Source organism: Panthera uncia, chromosome B1 (assembly GCF_023721935.1).
Source record: "Panthera uncia isolate 11264 chromosome B1, Puncia_PCG_1.0, whole genome shotgun sequence".
Classification (NCBI taxonomy): Eukaryota; Metazoa; Chordata; class Mammalia; order Carnivora; family Felidae; genus Panthera; species Panthera uncia.
The window spans coordinates 3161282-3172334 of record NC_064811.1 but is presented as its reverse complement, the minus strand read 5'-3'; positions in this window follow the sequence as shown (position 1 = coordinate 3172334).

The following is an 11053-nucleotide window of genomic DNA, read 5'->3' as shown; positions in this document are numbered from 1 at the left end:
GGACCTACTGTGTGCCAGGCATTTGTCAAACCGCATCTTGTTACTGCTTTCATTTTCAAAGTAGCTTTCTTCTCCCCACTTTACAGATGAGGAGACTGAGGCCCAGAGGACCGAGCCCTTAACCTCGGTCTGCAAAGCTGGGAAGGCAGCCCGGTGATTTTATCCTCCCCACCGGTGCTTGTAGGTGAGATAATCACACTCAAACCCGAGGTAGGTGGGAGGAGGGGACAGTCTGCTCCCCTCCCAGAGGATCGCCCACGGCACGGGGCGGGGGAGGGCCTCTGGGGCCACCCCGAGTTGGGAGGTCAGCTGTCACCAGCAGGGAGGGCCACGGAGAGCGCCAAGGGGCTGATGCAGGGGAAGCCAGGGCAGTGTGTTCCAGAAAGGTGCAGGTGCCCCGTGCGGGGACGACAGTGCTGGCCGCTCCCCCCGCGGGCCCACCGGTGCCAGGCTCACTCCCCAGTGTCCTACGGCCAGCGCCCACACCACGCAGACCCGACGGGCCAGATTCCTGACAACAGTGAGCTGATGGCAGTTTTCATTACGTTCCCGCAGCTCCACACTTGATGGGCTTGAGGGGAAAACACAGCCATGATTTGTTCCTTTGATTATTTCTGGATTTGCAGTCCAGCTCCCGTGACCACAAGAGGAGACTGAGACTGGCTTTTCTTGTTTGTTTGTTTGTTTGTTTAAGTTGAAGGACACAGGAGTGTGGGCCAAATGAGACTGCTCGACAGTTAACTTATTTTTATTTTTTATTCTTCAGTAGGTAATACAAGAGGGCAAGGTCACTTATAAGGAATTAGGAGTGGGAACGGCTTTGGACTTGACGATGGCTACACTGACAAGAAGGGGATGGAGCCAGTCCTACGCAGTTGGCCCCTGCCCAGCTTCTTCTGTAGGAAAATGATTTCCAGACTAGAATTCTACCCAGTGCTATAGACTGAATATCTGCAGCCCCACCCCCAGGTTCGTACGTTGAAACCCTAACCCCCAATGTGACGGCATTAAGGGGAGGCCTTTGGCGGGTGCTTGGGTCATGAGATCCCAAGAATGGGATCGGTGCTGTTACCAAAAAGACCTCAGAGTGCCCCCCTTACCCCCTCTGCCTTGTGAGAAATAAGCAGAAGGTGCCATCTGTGAACCAGGAAGCAGGTCCCTGCCAGACACCAAAGCCAACAGAGCGTGAGCTCTGCCCCACGCGGGAGTCAACTCAGACCAAGCAAGATGCAGAACACCTGGTGTGTCCAAAGTTCTGGGCACTTACTTGTTTATTGTCTAAGTAGCCTTCACATTCCACGCAAAGCCCAGCGAGGGGTTTGAACCCACGACCCCGAGATCGAAACCTGAGCTGAGATCAAGAGTCGGACGCTTAACCAGCTGAGCCACCCAGGTGCCCCCAAAGGTCTGGAGATTTAGACAAGACAAAGAGTTTGGTGTTGAGTTAGGAATAAGCACACACACACACACACACACACACACACACGAAAACCAGATAAAATAACATAGCGATTGATAACTATAGGGGAAAAAACGTAAGGCGGGTAAAGTGATCATCGTATATGACCTGGCTCTGCTGGCTCTGCTGTGGGTTACATTTACATGATCATATGAATCCACTCCACACCACACTCTCTGTGATCGGGAGGGATGATGAGAAGATGTGTGTGGGGTGGGAGTAGGGATGAGAGAAAGCTAGTGCCTCTCCTCCATAAAGGAAGTCAGTACTATTGACCAAGCTGAAAAAAGCAAGAATCGGCAACACAAGAAGGCTATTTTGGAATACAGACATAAACACCCAAAGAATTAGTTTCAAAAGGAAAAAGGAAGTGGTTGCCTCTGGGGAAGAACAGTTGGTGTAGTGGGCGGGTTCATAACAAGCCTTGGGAATGATATAATTCCTTAGATCACAAGCGCATACAGCTTTGATGTAAAATGAGACAGAAGGAAAGCTGTCCTGTGAGCCATGGAAAAGAACAGCTCGGACGGTGGCCTGAGACGTGTGTCCCAGAGGGGGATGGGGAGCCGTCCCAGCCGGAGAGGCAGAGGGAGGGGGAAGCATGAGATCTCAGGGCCACAGGCTCCTGGTGGGGGGTGTAGACTTCAGAGTCCAGCAGATAGATGGGTCCGGGGGTCCCCACTGTGTGGGGTCATGTCCCCCTTCCCAGTGTCGTGTGCTGTGTAGGAGGAAGACATTTGGCCTCACACCCTGAGATGTGCAGGAAAGTCACAGCAGCAGAGGCCGTGTGGATGGGGACGGGGGGTTCTGGCACCTTGCTCTTGCCTCCTCCTAGATCCTAACTGGAGTCCCTTGAGTGTGGGGGCTGTGGGCCCAGGCCTGGGGACCAGCTGGTGCTCAGTGCTATGGGCCCATGTGGCCAGCCCTCGTGCCATGCTGGAGCTTTGTCCTCCTGATTCTGCCACCAGATGTAGGGCCGATGCGATTTTTTTCCCATTTGAGGGACATAGGAGTGAGGCCCAGGACTCATTATATTCCGAGAAAAATAGAATGCCTGTGCCTCTGCCCCCAGCGTGAGAGCAAACAACTCCTCGCTCGGGGGAGAGGGGATACGGATCCGTGCTCATGGGCCCCAGCTGTCCCTTGCGCTGGGGCCAGTTCTCTCCAAATTACTGGCAAATTCTGCAGTTCTGACAACAGCTGTGAACACTCTGTCTCCCCATGAGCTCCATGGCCAACACAAAGGACTCAGTTTGCTAAGCCCTAAATCTGCCCCAAGCCCCGGGTGCCCGGGTGCCCCGGGCAGTGACACGGGTGGAGGGCTGGCTCAGGGGCCTCTGGGTGCTTGGTCTCGTCCTTGCTGCTTATAGCGTGGGCTGCCGTCAGGCAGCTTTGGTTTCCCCCCGAGACCCGACGGTAAGGTGAGTCCCACTGACCCGGGATCTGCATTCAACCGTTACCGGGGAGGTTAAAGTTCAGGGCACTCTGGCTTATAGGACTGAATTCCCACCCCAATCGCCCAAGGTCGAGAAAGGTGAGAAAGGTGAGGTTCAGGGAGGTGGAGTGACCGAGCCCTGGGGTGAGCCCACGCACGCGTCCACTCTCTGGCCTCAAGCCCGGGGCCGGGCCAGCTGGGGCTCAGAGGACCGCTGGCTCCAGTCTGGACACAGCCTCTAAGGACATGCAGGGGACGCGCTAACTGCCTAGGCCTCAGTTTCCTCCCCTGGAAAGTGGGGAGAATCGTATCTGAGCGCTCCTGCATTTTGCATACCCTTAGGAGCCCCCGCTCTGTCGTGGGCGGACCCAACCGTGCCCGGGGCTGAGGGCAAGCAAGGGCAGAAGGCGGCAGACGCTGGAGCCCAGTGCTGGTCTGAACCCCAACTCCACCCCTGCCGGCTGTGTGACCCTGGGCAAGGCACCTGCCCTCTCTGTGCTTTGGGTTTCCTCCTCCGTGAACGAGAGAACGCCTGGGGATGAGGCACGCGACTCTCTGTTGGCTGCCTACAACGGAGCCTGTTACCGGGTGAGCTCTCTAGCTTTGTGGGGCAGACATTAGAGAAAGCAGGGTGCTAGGCCAGGCTCTGCTGGAGGGAGAAGGAGCCAGGGGTGGGGGGCCCAGGGGAGGCTTCCCGGAGGACACCCCAGGCCAAGGCCACTGGGGAAAGGAGCAGGCAGTGGCGAGGGCCCCACCCGCATACGTCCCCGTGGAGGGGTCCCCAGGTTCGGGGACGAGGGACTGGAACTGCTGTGCCCGCGAAGCCAGAGGCAGAGAGGATGTGCAGGCGCGAGGGGGGCCCGTGGCATCTGAGCTGGGGCCCCGAATGACTCCCGGGGGCTCCAGGAAGCTGGGGCCCAGGACGGGGCGAAGGACACACGTTCGGGGGGACGGTGGCCACCTGGACCCCTTGGTGGAGGGCTCCTCCGCACAGGCCAGGCCGCTCTCCCACAGCTGCCCGGCGGGGCCGTGTCTCCCTTGCACAGCTGGGAAGCCGGGCTCGGGAGCCTGTCACTCGCTCCAGGTGGCCAGGCTCACGAAGGGCCGAGCAGGGCTCAGGCAAAGCCCCTCCATAGCCTGCCCCGCCCACCTGCCTCCCCACCACCTTCAAAGCCAAACTGACCGCCGGGGTCTCCATCCTGGGGACCATCCGCCCCTCCTTCCACTCGACTGGACCGTGGCCGTCACTCCCTTCTCTTCGCATGGTGTGTGCAACCCACCAGCAAGTTCTAGAGGTGCCACCTGCAGACGATCTAGAACCTTCTCCCCACCTCTGCTGCTCTGAGCCACGAGCGGCAGCTGGGATGGCCCTGCGGGAGCCTCTGACCGTCTCCCTGCTTCTGCCCTTGCTCCCCTGCCCCTGCCAATCTTCACTTTTCCCACAGAACTTACTGCTGTCTGGCATTTTATGTATTTACTCGTTAACAATTTCTCCTTATTGTTTCCTGTTTGAATCTACCTCTCCCCCCAGATGTCCGGGCCCCAGGAGCAGGGGCTCCCTGCTTTGCTCCCTGTGCCCCACGTCCCGGAACAGCCGTCAGAGAACGGGCAGATGCAGGGTGGGGGTGGCCAGCCCGAGCGGGGCTCTGATGGAGGGAAGCACGGGGAAGGGCTCAGGAGGGCTCCCTAGAGGAGGTGAGGCTGGGTTGAGTCTGCCTGGCTGTGAAATTCGGAAACGGGGTGTTGCAATGACCAGCAATAGCGTGGGCTCCGCAAGGACATCCTACCTCCCTGCTAATTGCATGAAGCTTTAAAGAGGCGACCGCAGGGGCGCCTGGGTGGTCGGTTAGGCGTCCGACTTTGGCTCAGGTCACGATCTCGCGGTTCGTGGGTTCGGGCCCTGTGTCGGGCTCCGGGCTGATGGCTCAGAGCCTGGAGCCTGCTTCCGAGTCTGTGTCTCCCTCTCTCTCTGCCCCTCCCCCGTTCATGCTCTGTCTCTCTCTGTCCCCAAAATAAATAAACGTTAAAAAAAAATTAAAAAAAAAAAGAGGCGATCGCAGAGGGCAGAGGCCCAGGTGATGCACTGTTGTGCCCCAGGAAGCAGCAGGTGCCCAGTCCACGAAGGCCTTCGTGCAACCAGCAGTAACCGGATGCTTGTCGTATGCACAGGGGGCTCAGAGACCCCGAGGAGAACCACAGAGCCGTGGCCCAGCCCACATCCACGGACAGCACGTCCGTGGGACGGAAGCAGATGCGTCGCACGGATGGGTGAGAGGCAGGGAGCGGGGGTTGGGTGGGAACAGCCCCCACAGGAGGAGCTGCAGGGAGGACATCGAGGGAACGGTGTTGGAGGTAGAGGGAACAGCCTGCGCAAAGGCTCCGAGCGGGAGGCCCCGCTGCCCTTCTGTCCTCAGAGGGGCCTGATGGGACTGCGGGTGGACAGTGCTTGGCCCTTCACACGGCGACTTCAGCAGGGAGGGCCAGAGCTCCTTTAAGCCGAAATTGGCCAGCACAGCTGTTCGCGTTGTTCGCTCTCCGACAGCAGCCTGGCCAGCACGCCACTGAAGCCCCACTTGGTTGTTTTGGGTTTGATTTGTGTTTTTCTTTTTAAGGAAAAACAGCTGCGCGGCCAGGAGCGAATGGGTATTTTGGAGAAACTTCTGATACCACAAGCCCAGCTTGGAAACTTGGAAACACGCCCCTCCCGCAGGGCCGGCGGCAGCGATCCCACACACGGGCTGGACGGAGCTGCCCCCTCCACGGGTCACGATCAAGGCGACCACCCGGTCCCTCGGGCCTCAGACTCAGGCCAGCGGGGCACCGGCCCTCCTCTGTCCTCCCGTGACGGGAGCCCTCCCTGCAGGGGAGCACTCAGACCGGCTCGCCCAGTGCGTCGCCCCCCCCACTCTGAGGCCCCGCTCGCCGTGCGTCCCCCCGCCCTGACTCTGGGGCCCCGCTCGCCACAGCAGCAGTGACGGTCAGCATCTCCTGAGTCCCGCCTCATAGGGGACGCTGTCCCATTTTGCAGATGGGGGAACTGAGGTGCCACAGGCCTGCCATCATGTGCCTGAGCCCCGGAAGCAACATGCCAGCTCCCTTCCCTCCAGGGTACCTGCGTCCGGCTTAGAAAAGGGCCAAGAGGCAGAGTGGTGCCCGGTCCAGGGCCCACAGGGGACACAGGGAGGTCCCTGGAGGCTGGCACGTGAAGGGCCCTGAACGCCAGTCCGAGGCGCCACCACGGGGCCCCCAGGGCAGCGGGAGCATGGAGGCTGCAACAGCTGCCCGGTGGCCTGGAGGCTGGCTCGGGGGGTAGTGGTCCCAGGAGGGCCCCAGAGGGAGGAAGCACCCTGAGCCTCGACAGGCCCAGGTACCAGGGGGCCGAGGGTCCCCTGGGAATCCAGCTGGTGATCCCAAGGATTCGCCTTCCTGGGGAGGAGGGGGCCGGGCCAAGCTACTTTCTTGGGGACCTGGCTCTGGCTGCCTGGTCCAGGGGAGGCGGGAACCCAGGGGCCCTGGCACCTGCCCAGCGCTCTCCCACGGTGGGCAGACCTTCCCTCCAAGGGTCGGTCTCCTCGAGGAGCAGAGAATAAAACCTCTTTTGAGCCTGGCTCCCCCGAGACGCGGCCCCACCCGAGGGCTGTCCCCGCTGCCAGGAGACGCGCACACACACGCACGCTAAACCCACGGGGGGTCTCTTTCCAGCCATGAAATCAAAACGTTCTGGAATAGCAGAGCCGGCACTGGGGGGTGAGCTGGCTGCCGCGTCCCGTGCTTTGCTGTTGACTTTATAAATTGGGATAATGAGTCTGAAATGGAAACTTAGATCAGCCATTAAACAACAAAAACGTTCGTGGACCGCAACCCAGAAATTCTGCTTCTGGGAGTGCATCCTAAAGAAATAGTCCCAAATACGTGGAGGAGAGGGACGTGCACGCAGTCGCCCATCCACCCTTGCTGTGCCGTTTGCCAGGAACCGGAACGCAGGCTTCGGGTCCAGCGGCGGGGGAAGGGCCGAGGGGCGGGGCCGGCTTGCCGGATGGAATAGTACGCAGCCGTTTACAAGGTCTGCACGAGCGCTGCACGGAGCCACGGGAAACACCAGAAGTGGAGCGTGAACAGAAGAAACAAGGGAAGGATGGGTCAGCCCGGGAGACTCACTGCAGGAGGGGGTGTGCAGAGCACCATGCAGTGAGACGCTTGTCCTCTGATTTTGGAACCTCATAGAATTTGTTTATATGGTTTGTATGGTTTTAACCAAGAGAGATGCTCTCAGCTGGAAGGCCTGTGCTAGAGCTTTGAGTTCAAACCCGCGCGTTTAGGAGCTGGAGAAACTGAGGCACGGCCGGGAAGGGGGCCCGAGGCTCCGTGGCAGAAGGGAAGGCGGAGGCCTCCTAACGCACAGGGCACCGGCGCACGGCCCCACCCGGGGGTCTTCCTCGAGCCCCCAGCTGGGCCAGGAGCTGAGGCTTTCCTGGAAGGACACAGGCCTAGCCTGGGAACACCCTGCAGCGGGGAGGGGACGGGCCCCGGGCCCCGGGGGAGGGGAGGAGCGCTGCCCGGTGAGGGGAGTGCCCACCTCCAGGAGCTGGAGCCCACGCTTGCTCCGCGCTGCCTGGCTCTTCCACACCCCGCCCCCGCCCCGGGTCTGCAGGGCTGGGCTCCCCGGGCGCCAGAGTCTGCGTCTTGAAATCCTCAGGCTCAGGCGCCCTCCGCAGGGGTGTCGCCGTCAGATGTGGGAAGAGGCGCCGTGGGGCCCCCCCGACTCACTCAGCTTCATCAGCCATCGGGGAACCGCAGACCGAAACCGCGGCGAGACGTTTCTGCACCGCCGGAGAGGAGGCAGTGTCGAGACGGGGGGCCAAGGAGCAGGCCGCGTGCGGTCCCCCCGCCGTGAGCTCCCAGTGGAGACGTGCCGGGTGCACCCAGAGACCTGGGACGGCCTCAGGGCAGCCGCGCGGACACGGCCCAGACGGCCACCCACGGGCGCACGGGTAAACCGAGGTGCGGCCGCACGGTGGAGACCACGGGGCGTGACGCGGCGGTCTCCAGCCACACACGTCACTTGGGCGCTTCTCCCAGATGCACGGCAGAGTGAGCGCAGCCGGACACAGAAGGCCTCGCGTCCGCGCCGGCGGGAGCCGGCGAAATTAGCCCGCGCCGAGCGGCCACGCTTGGGTGGTGCAGTGACCCGGGTGGGGGTGCGGGGAGGGGAGAAAGCAGGCCGGGTTCTGCTCACGCGGCCTGGTCAGTAGGAGTGGTGTGAATCTGCCCGGGCAAGTGGCCGGACGTCCGTCACGCAGAGAGAGAGCTGTGCACTGCGGTCCGGGGAAGAAGGCTGTGGCTTCCCCGTCACCCTCTGGGCTCCCATCTCCTCAGGACATCTGCCGAACGGGACAGGGCCTTCTGTGCCCTGGCCGCTGCCTGCTCGGGTGGGTCCCTGCCCTCCTGGGCCCTTCCAGGAGAGTTTGGGGGGTCGGGTGGGGTGGCCAGGAGCAGCCTGCTCTCCCGTCATGGTTAGCTTCCTGTGGGCCGAGAGGTCACAACAGAAGTGGGGGGCCGAGGACCGAGACGGAGGACTCCAGCAGCGTGCGGGGCAGGCCCTGGCAGGGGCACGGCGGGGAGCTGGCAGGGTCAGGGGGTCAGCCATGGCCTGATCTCCCAAGTCAGGGTGGTGCAGCACCCAGGCCCTGTAGGGCTCCCCACCCTCCCCCCCAAGGACCCCCACACTCGCTCTAGACATGCTGTGTTCCGAGTGCTTGCTGCCCAGAGGGCTTTGAGGGTAGCAGTAGAGTTTGCTGCAGAACGGGGCCAGTGGCAAAGAGAAAAGCCCTCCGCGTGCTCCGCAAGCCCACCGCACCCCTGCAGCGGGGCTTGGCGAGGCAGGTGTCAGGGCCGGCTCGAGCCCCCGCCTCTCCCTTCCTGGCAGCCGGACCCTGGCTGGCCTGGCGCACAGGTGGGGAGACGCAGCTTGAAACGACCTTGAGATTGAACAGCCTAATTAGGATTGACTTTCCCCAGCTGCAAGCAAAGGTCGTGAGGCCACCTGGATGGAGCTCAGGTTGGGGTAGGGGGACTCCCAGAGGCCTCCAAACACAGGGACAAACAGCCGCCTGCCCTTCCGCCTCCACTCACTTGCACCCTGGACCTCCCACCGTCTGCATATGGGGAAACCGAGGCCCAGAAAGGGCCAGGAATTCGTATCAGCCCGCACAGCAAGGAACTGGGCCCTGGGTCCTTCTGCCAACACAGGACACTGGGGTTCTGATGACAAGCATTCGAGGCCTCGTGCCCCGGGGCCAAGGGGGGGGGGGCGGGGACCAGGCAGGATGAGTGTCACAGCATCGTCAATGCCGTCCTCCCCAAACAGTTGTCACAAAGAAGGTCGGCTTGGCAGAAGTGATCGCTGACGACCGGCGAGAGGTAGGAGGGTCCTCTGGATTTGGTGCCTCTGTGGCCTGGGGCCTGCGGTGCAGGCGCCCCAGATGGGCCGGGGGTCAAGCGTAGACACGGGGAAGAAGCCGGCCCCTTACAGGGGGGGACGGAGAGGCCAGGCCTGTGCTGGTCAGCCAGGAGCGCTGCAAGGGACAGGACACCCGCCCTGCAGGGCCTAAACAGCGGGTCTCTCCCACCAGCAAGCAGCCTGGGACTCAGATGGCCACTCAGGGGCCCTGCTGCTGTCACTGCTTTGCCCGTCGCTGTCCTTGGCCGCCCCCATGGTCTCAAAGCAGGTGCCGCCTTTCCAGGCGGGCGGGTGGCGGAGGGCAGAGGGGCTTCCCAGAATCTATCACTTCCTGAAACCTTCCCAGAAACCCCATCCCCACCGCTGACACCCGCTGCCCAACCTAGGAGGCGCGGCGAACTGGCTTCCCGGGGCCACCGTAACAAAGAACCACACGCTGACATCTGTTCTCACGCTTTCCAGAGGCCAGAAGCCCAAGGTCAAGGCGTGAGGCCTCTCTCCTTGGCAGGGAGCCGTCCTCTCCCCACGTCCTCACGTGGTTGTGCCCCTGTGTCTGTGTCCTAATCTCCCTTTTTATAAGGACACGGCCCCAGCGACCTCATTTTACCCTAGTCACCTCTTTCAAGACCCCATGTCCAAATATGTCACGTCTGAGAGGGCACCACTCAGCCATCACGCGTGGCCACCCCCAGCCAGTCCAGCGCGGGCCGGACAGGTCTGCGCGCTGGCCCAGGGCCGGTCAAACCACAACCGTTGGAGCCCGCTGTCTTGTCACCCTCTGTCCTCGAGGCTTCCTACTTACTCGTTTAGCCTGAGGGGTCTGCTCCCGTGTGGTGACCTCACCCGGAAGAGGTATCCGGGCGGCTTTTGCCCTGGCAGAAAGTCTATGCAAAGGAAACAGGTGGTGAAATGTTCTGGGGCTTCCTTCACCAGGGGCCTGAGCCAGCCGCAGCCGTCTGGAACTCCGCCCGTGTTTACTGAGCACCTAGCATGTGCCCAGCACGGCGACAGGCGCTTGGCGGGCACAGCGAGAGGCAGTGGCTTCCCAGGAGGTCCGGGACGCCCCGGGGAAGTTCTCGGGGGCGGCAGGAAGGGCGTTCCAGGCGAGGGAGCAGCCGTGCCAAGGCCCAGCGGTGTGAGGAGGGGCTGCAGGCAGCAGCGGGAGGCAGGCTGGGAGTCCAGGCTCCTACCCGAGGGCAGTGGGACCCCCGTGAGAACTCCAGGCTGGGGCTGGGCTCGGGTTTGTGTTGGACACACCTGGGGAGACTGGGCCGGAAGGAAGGGCTCCGAACAGAGGGGAGGTGTGCAGCTGGGACAGACGCGCTCAGTAAGAACCTAGAGCAGCTGGACGGAGCAGGGAGGCAGGAAGGACACACCCGGACATCTGGCAGGAGCGAAGACAGAGTCATCCTTGCTGAGTGTGGGGGTGCTGGGTGAGTGTGGGAGGGGCGGGTGGATGTCCAGCGGGAGCGGGAGAGATGGGGGGGGTGGGGCTGGTGGATGTGGGAGGGGCTGGGTGGAGGCGGGGGAGGGGCTGGTGGATGAGGGGGAGGGGCTGGTAGATGTGAGAAGGGCTGGGTGGAGGTGGGAGGGGCTGGGTGGAGGTCGGGGAGAGGATGGAAGTAAGGGAGGGGGATGAAGGTGGGATGGGCTGGATGGCGGCAGGTGGGAGGATGGAAGTGGGGCAGGGGCGTGGAGG